The sequence below is a fragment of the Saccostrea echinata genome, unplaced genomic scaffold, assembly GCF_033153115.1.
Source record: "Saccostrea echinata isolate AGI-Se365-2 ecotype Australia unplaced genomic scaffold, CSIRO_AGI_Sech_v1 ptg000027l, whole genome shotgun sequence".
Classification (NCBI taxonomy): Eukaryota; Metazoa; Mollusca; class Bivalvia; order Ostreida; family Ostreidae; genus Saccostrea; species Saccostrea echinata.
In genome coordinates this window covers 4,260,846-4,275,639 of record NW_026889776.1, presented here as the reverse complement: position 1 = coordinate 4,275,639, position 14,794 = coordinate 4,260,846, and the positions used below count along the sequence as shown (strand labels likewise).

The following is a 14,794-nucleotide window of genomic DNA, read 5'->3' as shown; positions in this document are numbered from 1 at the left end:
TTTTCAATATTTTAAGTTTGACAATGACACTATCGGCCTAAAAACCCCCGTCTATCTGTCTCTCTGAGTAAGCTAAAGCATTTCCCAAGCTACATGCAGGATGCAGTTAAACTTGTCTAATACGGCCACCACTGTTTCCAAAGAAACTGGCAAGATTAGATAACATTCCGGATTATAATACATTTTCATCAATTGAAATTTCTGAAAAGGACGTCAAGATTACATCGCATTAGTCAAAATTTTTGAATACAGAACACCCGGATTAGACAAATTTTATTGCATTAAAATTATGATATGCCTACTTAGTATATACAGTTATTTTCAGAATGCCACAGTACATGAATATCCCGGAGTAAGCCATTTTATTATTCAACAAATTGGGAGGGTGGAATAAAACCATGTTTCAGGAGACAGTTTGCAGTTGTTGTTTGTTTATAATTGCAATCTTTTACGAAAACAATAGTTTCCCAAATCCACATCCAAATCTGGACAAGTGATCTCGCAGCATCTTTCATCTACAATGAAAAAAATAATATACACAGACATGTACAAATATGCATGTGTATGTTATAATTTTTATACATGTAATTATAATATTGGTGAAAGTTTTTTTTTTTTTTCTTTTTTTTCCCTTTTTTTCTTTTTTTCTTTTCTTTTTTTTTTTTTTTTTTTTTTGCTTTTGATGGATTTTCACATTTCATGTGCAAAGTCAGTAACTACATCTTTATAAAATACTCCACCCCGTCATAGTTTGGACAAACGTAATTCTACACAATTTGTAGATGCCTCTAAATTTATATGACCAACCATGCTGTTCTTAATGAGATTTTAAATAATTTATCCCATGTTTTCCTATATGATACTTGGATACTGGCAAATTTTGTTATAGATAACAATAATTTAAAATAGGTTTGCAAATGAATCAAACCTGATTATAGTTGCTTATACAAATGTAGATTTCTCCTAATTTTTCCATATTGATTGAGTTTATTGAGAGCAAACTGTGGCAACTTTAACGAATAAAAAATTGAATTTACTGATTACATGCTTTATTTTGAATGAGTTGTTCATTAATTCAATTTTTTTTCTGGTCGCGCAGGCATACGAAAATAATGACGTCACACTAACGTCGTGATGAAAATATAATATATATTATAATATATATTAATTTTCTTGGTCTGATATAATTCAATGTAAAATTTGAGGGTTTGTTGTGTCCAAACCCTACCCCCGGGCCGTTTTATTCTGATTAAACCTAAATAGTTAACGCTATTTACTACAGATTTCTCTAACGTTTTATCTTATTGGCCCAATGGAACGTCAAAATAAGATTTTTTAAAATCAAAAACAAAAAAATGTGGAAAAAATCAATAATGAGAAAACGGCTGAATCAATTTTGTGTATATTTCCAATAGCACATATATGCTTGTATTTATTAAGTAATTTAGAAATATACGTGTTAAGGAAAAGTAGTCCTTAACTTTTAATTTTAGAATTGGCATAGAACAAAGGGGATGTAAAAAGATAAAAAATGACTTTATAAAAAAATTATTAATTTGATTTTTTTGTAGATCTTTTGTTCCAGGAAAAAATATAGGAACTTACTGTGACCGGAACAGCCAAAGATTCCACAAGGTATGAGATCCTGAAAAATAAACATTTTTTCACTAATCCCAAAATGAAGATAACGAAAAGTGATCGATCTCTAAAAATCTATAAACAATAATTTATTCAATTAAGTAAAGAGGACATAAAGCACGGACCCCTGGTAATTTCAGAGGTGGGATCAAGTGCCTTTTTCTTAGAAAAAAAAAATATACAAGTATAAACACGTACCAAACTTTTTAAAATTCCGGGTACTCTAGGGCACGCCTCCCTGCTTATCTTCAATACACACGCTTCGTCATCCTCAGAGAGCACTGTTACCTGAAACAGAGAAGAAAATTTGACAGCTTGAATTACCATATCTATATTGGAATCCGAAACGTCAAAAAAATCCTTACAAACAAAGATACTTAGCGGGTTCTAGTAAATGTTCCACCGAGCCACTTTCTTTACTCCTAACTTAAATATTAACAGTAGAGAAGGAGAAACTTCAGGAGTACTGTGCAACAATATATTCGACAAGTGGTGCAAAACATATGTAGTGTCTTAAAAATTCCAAGGAACTTTTTGAAAATTTGAAATCACAAAATTTTACCAAAGTCAACAACACAAAAACTTTACAACTTTATATACAACCATTCCGTTAGTTTTATTGTCGATACAATGACCATGTTAGCAAATACAATTTATCATTAAGTAAAAAGCTGACTGAATTTTTTTTCATACTAATTGTTAGGCCATTATTTACAAACTCAATTGTCGACGGATTTTTCCGTTATTTTCCGATCATTACAAGGAGCACCCGGCGGATGTGACCGGTCGGCAGGGGATACTCACGACTCCATGGCACCTGATCCAACCTCTGATGTTTGGAGGTCCGTGTTTACTTTGCTCCAAAAAATGTATTGTTTAATGGACTTTTGAGCTTGAATATACTGTTTGTTATCTCTAAGTATTTCAGGGTAATGATACATACACACACACAGAGAGAAACAGAGATACAGAGACAGAAAGAGACAGAGGAGGGAGGGAAGATGGGAGAGAGAAAGCGAGTTGTTAACCTCTTGGACATTACTTTTACGTACATTACCATTGCCGTTTTAAACAGAGCAAATTTACATCAAAGCATGAAATATAATATTAATACTTACGAATATAGTACAAACAACGCCAATATTAAAAACAGTCCAAGATTTTGCATTTTTCTTAAAATCCGTTGTTTTTATACACATATATAGTAAACATTTTGGCATATCGCTCGCTTTTATAAGAAGTGATATTGTTTTAGAATGTGTACTTTTTAACACAGTATCAAATCAGATTTCTTAAAACTTCTTTTCTTAATTATGATGAACTTAATTATTCTGAACTTGTCAGTTAAGAATGACATACTTGTCCACATCATGCATTTTCGTAGAATTTAAATTAGGAGTGAACGAAAAGTAATATCACAGACATTACGTAACACAAAATAAAAATAAATTTATCGGGTCATCTTTTCACATATTTCACAATTCAAAAAACGTAAAGACCCCAGGGACAAGATTGCTCGCATGAGCACTTTTGTTACAGATATAAACAATACCCTGTTATAATATAAATTCAGAGGAACAATCGTAACCATAACTGATTATTTGAACAAACTTGATTCCATATATTTACAATATCACTAATCATGTTTTTTTTTTTTTTTTTTTTTTTTTTTTTTTTTTTTTTTTTTTTTTTTTTGACGATTTAAAAAACAATTCTATTCTTTTAATTAAAACTTTACATATACATTATGACTGCACCCTACTCCCAGGGGGTTCATGATTTTAACAAATGTGTATCTACACTACCTTACGATATTTCTGTACAAATATGACCCATCATTGCTTTTCTGTTCAAAGGAAGAAGAGTTTTACATTTTTCCCTATGTATTTCTTTGCAAAAATTTGATTGGTCATTGTCGCTGCATCCTACCCGTGGCAGATCATGATAAGGAAAAAAAAAACGTGAATCTACACTACCAAGTAATGTTTCAATATAAATGTATTACTGATCATGGAAGTGCAGTTTTTCAGGAAAAGATTCATCCTATGTTGTACAAGTGTTCAATGGATCAATCAGTGGTTTTTAAATTAAGAAATACAAAGGGCAAAGAGATACGGTGATAGCTTTATTTGTCCCCAACTTCCGTTGCGTAAGTATAATAATAAACACAATACTCAAATGTGTATCAATTTATTTATTTATTATTATTATAATTATTATTTTTTATGACCTTTTGTAAAAAAAGTATATGTTGTGGAAAACTTTCAACGCACAGCTATATTGAACAACTTTGTAGTCATCAATTGCCTGCAAATGAACATTATTTTATTATTTAAAATGAGCAAGAGGCCCAAGGGCCTTGACGGTCACCTGAGTTTAAAACATCATTTAAAGGATCGATAGCTGATATATAAAGTTTTGTTGCCAAAAGCAAGAGAAATGGGATGATCGGCATAAACGAAATAATTAGTCTAGTATTCAGTTACAACTTATAAATTAAGTTTTATATGTATCCTATTTATCACTATCACCATGCAGACTGTTAACAAATTATAAGTGCTTCTCTACTATTTAAACCCAATATTTTAACCTCTCACATCTGTCTCTTTTGGTTTTTGAAGAACATTTAATACGCTATTTTTTCTCCTTTTTATTTATCTATTATTTACCAGACTACATGATCATAAAAACTATGAAATTACTTTTTATATTATACAATAAAAATTCTTGCATAATTCTCTTATTCTATTAACCTTTTAAAAAAACATTGTTTACAATGATTAATTATGAAAAGTGAATGACAAAGAGGAATAACCTCTCTTAGTAAAATACAAATTAATAGAACCCTGGTGAGGACCAGAACACTTGACCAAATAGTCCAGATGTTCAAAAATCTGGTAAAAATACCCTTGCTTATTAAAATTTTTGCTCTGCCTCTGATATATCTAGGAGCAGTGAAGATTTTAAAAGAAATAATGCATTTTCACTAAAGAATCAACACTGCCCTACCCTTACACGAGAACCCATGACCCAGGCAAATATAGATCAAAGCATGAAATATAATATTAATACTTACAAATATAGTGCAAAACAATGGCAATATTAAAAACAGTCCAAGATTTTGCATTTTTCTTGAAATCTGTTGTTTTATACATAGATAGAGCTAACGTTTTGGCATATCGCTGGCTTTTATAAGAGGTGATATCTTTAATTAACATAATTTCATTAAGAATGACAACATCATGCATCTTTGTAGAATATAAATTAAGAATGAACGAAAATTATGTCACAGACATTACATAACACAAAATAAACATAAATTTAACTGATTATTTGAGCAAACTTGTTTCCATATTTTTACAATATCACTAATCATGCCTTTTTTTTTGACGATTAAAAAAATCCTATTTTTTAAAAATAAAACTTTACATATACATTATGACTGCACCCTACTCCCAGGGGGTCATGATTTTAACAAATGTGTATCTACACTACCTGACGATATTTCTGTACAAATATGACCCATCATTGCTTTTCTGTTCAAAGGAAGAAGATTTTTAAATTTTTCCCTATGTATTCCTGTGCAAATATTTGATTGCTCATTGTCGCTGCATCCTACCCGTGGGAGATCATGATAAGAAAAAAAAACGTGATTCTACACTACCAAGGAATGTTTCAATATAAATTTATTACTTATCTTGGATGTGCAGTTTTTCAGAAAAAGATTCATCCTATGTTGTACGAACTTCAATGATCAATCAGTGGTTTTTAAATTCAGAAATACAAAGGGCAAAGAGATACCGTGATAGCTTTATCTGTCCCCAACTTCTTTTGCGTAAGCATAATAATAAACACAATACTCAAATGTGTATCAATTTATTTTTTTTGTTCTTGATGACCTTTGTCAAAAAAAGTATCTGTTGTGGAAAACTTTCAACGCACAGCTATATTGAACAACATTGTAGTCATCAATTGCCTGCAAATGAACATTATCTTATTATTTAAAGTGAGCAAGAGGCCCAAGGGTCTTCATAGTCACCTGAGTTTAAAACATCAATTTAAAGGAAAAATTCACAAACTTGGAATAGGTAAAATAATCAGCATAACTATGCACTTTGTTTGTTTGTTTGTATGTTGTTTAACGTCCCTCTCAAGAATTTTTCACTCATATGTAGACGCCACCACTTGCCGTTGGAGAGCTGCAAATTTTGTCCTATACTCTGCACTTACGGCCATTGATCAGTGAGGGATCTTTTTCGTACCAGCACATACTGCGAAACGGGACCTCGGTTTATACCGTCTCATCCGAAGGACCGGTCTCCACGTCCCACAGTGGGATTCGAACCCGCAACGCAAGGATCAACTTCTTACGCCGCGACCCTAGAGCAAACGCTCTAACCACAGCCCCATGCGGGCGACACTATGCACTTTGTGGAAGATTGTCAAAGAATTAACACATTTTCACTATATTATTAATACGACCCCCCTCCTCCGAGAAACACCAGAATCCCTGACCCCGGACAACAAGTTTTAAAAATTTTGTATGAAGCACACTTGTTCATCATAACTATGCCTTTTGTTTATCTGCTCAACACAAAAGAGCAGGTAGGCTTATTTAATTTCTCTATATAATCAATACAGCCCCCCCCCCGCCGTTTGACCACAACCTCCGAGCCTGGGATCATGAATTTCACAATTTCGGAAGAGACATCCTTGCTTATCATAACCAAGCACTAAGTTTATTAAATAATACCCAGGAACAGAGTAAAGAGCTCAATGCTTATTACAATTATGTTAACAGTTTGAGTGCTTGATGTCCAGGAATAAAGAAAAAGATCTTTAAAGATTGCATAAAATTTGGTGGTTTCAACCCCACCCCTCAGGCCCCACGGGGGAAGAGGGGCAGGGACCATGAGATTCACAATTTTTCTTCCCCTTCACCAAAAGATGCATTATGGCAAAATTGATTAAAATTGGCTCAGCTGTTCCAGAGAAGAAGTTAAAAATATTTAAATGTTAACGCACGTCGGCAGACAAAAACTGATATCAACAGGTCATCCAAGTGACTCAGGTTGCCTAAAACAGGTACATTCAATTCAAATTGAGAATTTCTAGTAAAATAAATATCCATCATGCCTTATTTATCGTAGCCCTGAGCGCTAAGCAAAATAAAAATTGTTGAAAACTATGTTTTTTTTTCTTAAGCAAATACGGATCTTGAATATAAAATTCAAATCAATCATACTTTAAAGTCAAACCTTTCGTAGAGGTCATATGAACTGACGCATTATATTTAGGGATAAATTCTTTTTTGCGAAGTGAAGATTTCGGTAAATCACCACCAAATGTCTGGCATCGATAAACATGCAACCAAAATGAATTAGAATTATCATGCCTGTACTGGATTCCGAACGTTCATAAAAATCCTTACAAACAAAGATACCTAGCGGGTTCCAGTAATTTTTTTTTACTCCTCACTAAAATATCAACAGGAGTAAAGTAGAAACTTCAGGGGTACTGTACAACCAGTTTCGACAAGTGGTGTAAATCAGATGTGGATGCTTAAAAATTCCACAGGACTTTTTGAAAATTTGAAATAAAATTTTACCAAAATCAGTAGCATAAAAACTTACAATTTTTCAACTCTATATAAAACTATTCCCCCCATAAATCGACGTCCAGGCTTTTTGTCATTATTGAAACCTGCTTTTTCAATAAAAATGGAACTCGTAAATTTACCTACCTTGTCTTGGTCATTTGCGAAATTATTTTGTTAAAAACATTCTGATTGTACACACATGTTGATATTAAAAAGATCCTTAATTTTTGAATGACAATGTCTGTATAGTTTTTGGAGAACAGTTGTTCAAAAATCTGTTGTAAATATAATGGGTACCAATTGTGCCCTGTTATAAGAAGATCTGTTTTTGAATTCATTTGAAAATGAATTTATTCAAAATCTTATATATGAGAAGAAGAAAACACTTGCAGTTGACTTCAACTGGCCATTTAGATACATCGACAACGTATTATCAATTAAGAATAGTTACTTCCATTCATATGACGACACGATATATCCCAGGGAGCTTGAAATCAAAGATATCACAGAGTCCTACACACCTGTTTCATATTTGGATATTTTACTAGAAAAAGGCGTTAATGGTAATCTAACAACAAAGCTTTATGATAAACGTAATAGCTTCAACTTTTCAAACGTCAGCTTCCCTTACTTATGGAGCAAAAAACACCTATCACATGCATATGGGGTTTATATATCTCAGTTGATTCGTTTCGCAAGAGCATGCACTACGTATGAACAATTTCTAAACCGAGATAATTTTTGGACAAACAAGTTGATGTAACAAGAATATCAACAGTCTTGTTTACAGTCATCATTTTGCAAGTTCTACGGTCAATACATTGACCTTGTTAGTAAATACAATCTATCATTAAGTCAAGTGCTGACTGACGTTTTTCATACTAATTGCTAGGCCGTTATTTACACACTGAATTATCTACATATTTTTCCGTTATTTCCAGACCAGGACAGGGAGCATACAGCGGGTGTGACCGGTCGGCTCGGGCTGCTCACTCCTCCATCGCACCTGATCCAACCTCTAATATTTTAAGGTTCGTGTTTCTTTAAGCCTGATTTGTATTGTTTGAAAGAACTTTTGAGCTTGAATGCTGTTCCCTGCTTCCATATTTATCATGCATTTATATCAAGAACGTTCAGAAACTGCTAAATGAAATCTACGCTTGATTGTTGTAAAATAAATTTTCAGTTAATATCGTACATATCAAATATTTACTTTTTTTTAACCACATTGTCATTTTATTATTGTTAAAAGAGTTCGTGTTACTTAAATAGGGTCTAGCCAATATTCCCTAGCTCCTTTGATTTAACAAGAGGTCTAGTGGTCTCAACGCTCATCTGAGTAATTATGGTCCTTCTTTTTTCATCATCAGATTCATTTTCCTTCATATTCTTATATAAAAATTTGATCACTTTTTATAGCCCCACTCTAACCGAGGAGGTCATGATGTGAACAAACTTGAATCTACACTAAGGATGTCATGGCACTGCTGTTCCTGGGAAAATTTTCTAAAGTTTTCTACTTATTCTTATGTCTCCCTCTGTATGTTTAATTTTAATCCCCTATTTCTGTCCCATCTTTCACACATCTGGTCATGATCTGAACAATTTTGATTCTATTCTCAGGGTTCTCCATCATTTCAAATTTAACTGTGGCGCAAGACTTACACGAAGTGCTAATATTCGAGGTCATTTCGCGACCGAATTCGCGAAAAAACCACCAAATAAATTGAAAAAACACACAACCCAAATGAATCAATAGTTAAATACACAAATGACATTTATTATTTGGAAAATTAATCAATAAATTTAATAATAAAATTATTCATCGATATCGATTAAACGTATTAAAAAACAAAAATTAGGAAGTTTCCAAAGTATATGCATACTGTGAAAAAGACCCACCCCCAATACGTACTTATAAATAAACAAATATTCGGTTATAGAATCTGAAAATAAAGGTACCAGTAACAACAAGTTTCAAGCATTAAACCCTATTTAAAAAATAAAAATTTTGTTTACAAAAGGTAAATTAAACAGCGTTTATTAAAGGGCAGAGGAAATTCTGGTAAGTCACACAATCACGCTAACATGTATATACTATATATCTGCAATTATTGGTCTGAAGACTGAAATTTCTTAAAACTTGTGAATTAAAAAAAATATCTAAGCTGTTTAGAGTCATAAAATAATATTTTGGTGGATCTATCGCTAATTTTTCAACATTACAAAACTACATGATTACGAAACTCGTGCGATGTTTGACTCGCTGTGCCAATGCAATTTTAAAGACGTGGTTATCTGTAGACCTATAAAAGCATGAATTAATTAATATTAGAAATTTCATTTGTAATAATCGTGAAGTGTGAAAAAAATGGCTTGTCTCTTTTCATTCAAGTGTCCAGCGAGGTCTAGAAGATAATTGATTGCGCAAGCTAAACAATGGGACCTAATTAGAGGAACTTAACGGTTTAGCATTAGAAACTGAAAAACGGTACATAATTTGGAGGTTCATTTGGTTTACACATTTATATTTGTCTTACTGACGACGACGATCTTACTGTGGCGCTAATATTTTAACTGTGGTGGAACTATGGCGCTGATTTTTTAACTGTGGCGGTAAGGAATTTAACTGTGGCGGGGCCGCCACGTTAAACGGCCCATGGAGAACCCTGTATTCTACCAAAGGATGCTTCTATATTCTCTTGCTGTTCTTGGGAAGATTTTTGAAAGATTATTCAGATGTATTCCAATCTAAAACTTTGATCTACTGTTGAGGCTCTGCTGCTCTACCGCCGGGGTCATGGTTGGAATAAGCATCAGTCTACACTACCTAAGGATGCTTTTGGATGAATGTGACTAATAACGGCTTTGTTGTTTTTGAGAAAATGATTTTTAAATATTTTCCCTAGATATTCCTATGTAAAACTTTGCAACTTGTTTTCACCGCTCTACATTCTTAGTGTCATGATATGAAGAAATATAGACCTACAGTATGTTATAAAACTCACATACATGTTTCATCATTTTTGGCCCAGTATTTCCCCAGAAGATCTTTTAAAGATGCCAAAAATTTTCCCGATTCCTAATTATATCCCTTGTAAGAGGACGTGGCACTACCTTTGAACAGATATGGTAAAGAAGTTTGGACATTCATATCTAGGGAAAATAAACTTTTCGTAAACCAAAATATAACAAGCAATTAAACCAATAGTTCTCAAAATTTGGTTATATTTTGATAAGTGCGAAATAAATTCTTAGCAATTGCAACATATTTCATAAAGAATGACCTGAACAAGCTGGTTTTGCTAATTTTGTTATCCCTTTTCCATTGCAATGCTAAGAACCCTACAGTCAAATCTCTACGAAATAAATGCAAAACAAAAAAAAAAAACACATCCCATTTGGCTTATTGATTTGAACCAGTAAAATGTTATAATCCATTAAAACTTTGCAATGCCCTTGTAACAAAGGCACTTTATATATATATATATATCTTTTTGAAAACAATTTATTTAAAAAAAAAAGTTTCAGTTCAACCAGTCAAGTCCATGACTTTCCTTTTTTTTTTTTTTTTTTTACATTTTCAGATTATTGAAAAATATTAGATCAAAAGGCCTTCAATATTATTTTTGTTCATTATCTTCTTTTCAATTTATAGTGAATATATCCCAATTCTACCATATCCCCTCTTTTAAGAATACTTTCTTACATTTTTTTTGTATATTTAACAGGTTAAAAAGAATATATCATTATATTTTAAAACCTTTTTATGAATGTGTAGATGAGGATAAAGAATAATGTCCTATTTATAAAACAATCCAGTAAATAAGTCAATCTTTTAAAAAATGTTTGATTGTCCTCTCCCGACCGACCGACATTAACTGCCCGACTCAAAACGTTTTTAAACCTCTATTAAATTATTTTTTATGCATTCCAGAAAATATTTTTTTTAAAATTTAGCATTGATTTTAAAATTTGTGAGAAAGAAAAGATTCCCACCTACTGTACTAATTGAAACATTGTTTCCATTCTGAGTCCGGAGAGGGCAAACAAACATTATTTTACAGTTGTCCTTAGTCTTATAGTGAACATCAGGAAACACTAACCCCTAAGACGCGACAGGCGGTTAGTGCTAGAGTAGAATAAGTATGCCCTTTAATTGATCAAATCTACCGGAAACCCTTTGTATTGATCAAGTGGTCAAAATGGTATAAAAACTGAACCCTGACGACTGCCGGGAAATATGGGAGTCGATTGATTGATAGATTGTTTATTGTTTAACGCCGAGTCGGCAATGTTTCAGACATATTTCGGTGGATTGTCAGCCGAAAAACTACCCAAAAATAAGTAGCATAGCCTCTAATAAAAAAAAAAAAACGATAATGGGCTTCTGATTTTCTAGTGATGTTTAAACTCTGTCTAAAAGGAGGTTGTAAATAACTTCTAAATTATCCTTTGATTTAAAGAATAAGTAAACACAATTTACAATATTAGTAAGTTATACAAAAAGCATGAAAATATTTATGTCTCTGATTCCACTTCTCGAAATCACGTAAAAACTAACAAACATTACTTTGACTTAAGAATTAAGCACATTTTAAGTACCTATTTTTAATTTGATTATATGCAATTTCCCGATATCCCTGGATTTTTTTTTTAACGTTTGATTTATTGTTTATTGATTTTGTGCAACCATTTTAGATTAAATTCGCTTGTAAAAATATTTCTCAAAGATTAAACGATTTTGCAGAAACAAAATAAAACATTTTTTTCAATAACTAGTATTCAATTCTAGATACAAATATTAGACCATTTGAAACAATTTTTCTCTCTAAATCTGTTTATGTGTAACAAATTAGTAGTGTTTTAGCTGGTTGTAATGTGACTGGTATAATATACATGTATAGATTTGTTAGGCTGAATGAAGAAAACGACTTTTATTCAAGTTTAGTTGTCTTTGCCCATAAAAATTGATACACATTAAAAGAAGTTTACAACCTTTACCTGAAAAGTACCTGGAGCTAGTCTGTGCTGTCTAGAAAGTAGTTGTCATTTTGCCGAGAATGCATGTACATTGTAATAGCAAAAAATCCGCTTCAACTTTATATCTTTCTGAATAAAAAATATATATGAGCCAAGAATACACTCAAGCAATTCTTATAACATACTTGATTTTAGCTTAAACAATCTACATGCACATTGTACTTTTAAAGTTTATTGGTAATAAAGTACGTTGAATAAATTTTGTCATAGCCTCAGTGCTGATTTTTTTTTTTTTTCAAAGCCCATGTTTGCTGCTTTATATGCTTTATTTGCTTGCTAGTTTTCATTATTCTAATGTAATCTAGGTCTATGCTTCCAGAAGTAGCATCATGCTTCCAGAAGTAGATAATGATTATCAGCATCACATTAATTAAGAATAATGACATTATCCTTAATCTTATAACATTACTAACTTGAATTAGTAAAGTAGAATTCTTTGCTTGCTTTCCTTTTTTTTTTTTATATTTACCGAAAAAAGGCCGATTTCCTGGTGTTAGTATGGAAAGTAAGTAGGGTGAGTTAACCATGCATCGAACACATACCTTGCTTTGGACAACTTTAAGCAATAAACTTTCTTTAAATCTGAGTGTTTCCGTGTTTTTACTTGATTCTGTCTTGAATCTGAAGATTTAACCTTTTTATTGATGCCAATTTTTATTATCATGTTGCGATAAAAATACCCCGAGAATGGTCTTGAAATTACGTCATATTTCACATCATCAAGGGGGAGTGACCAGAATTTTATGACTTTGCAAATTTTCAGAGTTGTCATTCTTTAATTAGACTTAAACGGAACGAGTCAGACTTGGGTGAAATTTGTCAATGATATTTTTTATTTTTTTAAGAACTTCTAAAGAAATTTTACTTCCATGTCTGTATACTTTTTTAGAGTTGTTTTTTTTTTTTTTACTATTATGTTCATTTCCCCGTACATCGGAAACAAATTAACCATGCATCGGACACTTTCCGATGCAAGGGTAATCACTTTCATTTTCATACAGAACCCAGCTGCATCTATTTTTCTGCGGAAATAGAAAATGAAAACACTAAATTTTTAGTGAATATACAAGTTATCGATATATGACGTCAAGAATCGGACTCAATTTATTTTTACAAACCAGAGTATGATAACCCACGAGACAAAGGTACAAGTTGACATATAAATAGCTTTGTATAGCCTTTCTAATGCGACGTGATGCAACTAAAATCTCTCCTCATTTGCTGATCGATGTAGTCAATCAAATTTAATTAGAAGGTTAATTTTAAAATAAAAGATAAAAATAGTTCAATAACACTAATTTTAAAGCATTGAGATAAAGCTAGGACATTTTTCCGGTTCGTCCGATGCATGGTGATTATTGTCTGATGCATGGTGAAAATCTGCCTTATTAAAAAAAGTTTTAAGTGATAATCTTTCAATAAATATCATATGTATTTGTGTCAAAATTTATATCTTAATCCCATACTACATGCTAAGCTTTATTTTGATAATATTCGGTCCATAGCGATATCACCAGAACTTGTTGAAGTACGAAGGTTTCTGATACATGGTGAATTCACCCTTAGTTCTTACTTGTTATGCTATTTCTATCCTTTGTTTACTATTGCATCGCAATGCTACTTTTCAATGTTGATCCTCATGCTAGCTGGAAGCTGATGCTTATATATGCTTATATTGCTGATGCTGAGCAATGTACCATTGTATGTTTTCGCATCATCAGTTTTCTTTACATTTTCAGTCGCTGTGAAGCTTATGTACATAATTGTGTTAAGAATCTTATATGTTTCAATTTTATTTAACAATAATTTAAGTTTGACGATGGTCTCCCCTGTCTTTCTGTCTCTCTCGATAAGCTACAGTATTACCACAGATACATGCTGGATGTAGCTAAACTTGTATAAAACGACGACCACTGTTTCCATAGAAATTGGCCGGATAAGACAACATTGCGGATTGTACAACATTTTAAGCAATTGCACGCAGAAAGTTCATACAAATCATTTTTCTCACATGAGCTTCTAAATGATAATTGTGACGTCATAAACTTGTGCATTTTCCCGTATTTTCATGAAAAGCTGCAGAAGACACAAATTTTCAATGGAATTTTCTCTCAGATGATATTGTCCACAGGCATCGCCCACAAAAATTTGAGATATGTGATTTTTCAAAGAATTTTACACAACATATCCAAAAATAAAAGTGGGCGACGGCTGTGGACCCTATTTTCTTAAAGAAAATAACCCTTGAAATGGGTCATTCTGAGGCTTTTTCTGTTTAAAATAGAGAAATGCATCAAATTTATGACGTCATATTTCCACAATGAAACTCTTTCATGACATATTCTTTCCTGATTTATCACTGTGATATACTCAACTAATAATTAAGCCAGTTTCAAAACCTTTGAAAATATTAAATTTTTAGGGCACAATAGAGGTAAAATCGTACCTTCTTCTTTCACTGTATTTAAGTTATGATATGTCTACTTAGTATATAGTTATTTTCAGAATGCAATT

At 32.1% G+C, this 14,794-nt stretch overlaps 1 long non-coding RNA gene across 2 annotated transcripts in view; it reads right to left on the bottom strand.

Moving 5' to 3' along the window:
• Positions 1–256: 256 nt before the first annotated feature.
• LOC133193316 (uncharacterized) overlaps positions 257–14,794 on the bottom strand; it is a 44,867-nt gene continuing 30,329 nt past the window's right edge. Inside the window, exons 1-4 of one of the 2 annotated variants that reach the window (XR_009721899.1) lie at positions 4,715–4,762; positions 1,837–1,926; positions 1,606–1,645; positions 257–515 (exon numbers count right to left, since the gene is read on the bottom strand). This is a non-coding gene — a long non-coding RNA (uncharacterized LOC133193316). Of the gene's footprint in view, positions 516–1,605; positions 1,646–1,836; positions 1,927–4,714; positions 4,763–14,794 lie in introns of those variants that run through there. The other variant, XR_009721898.1, reaches the window with a different exon arrangement.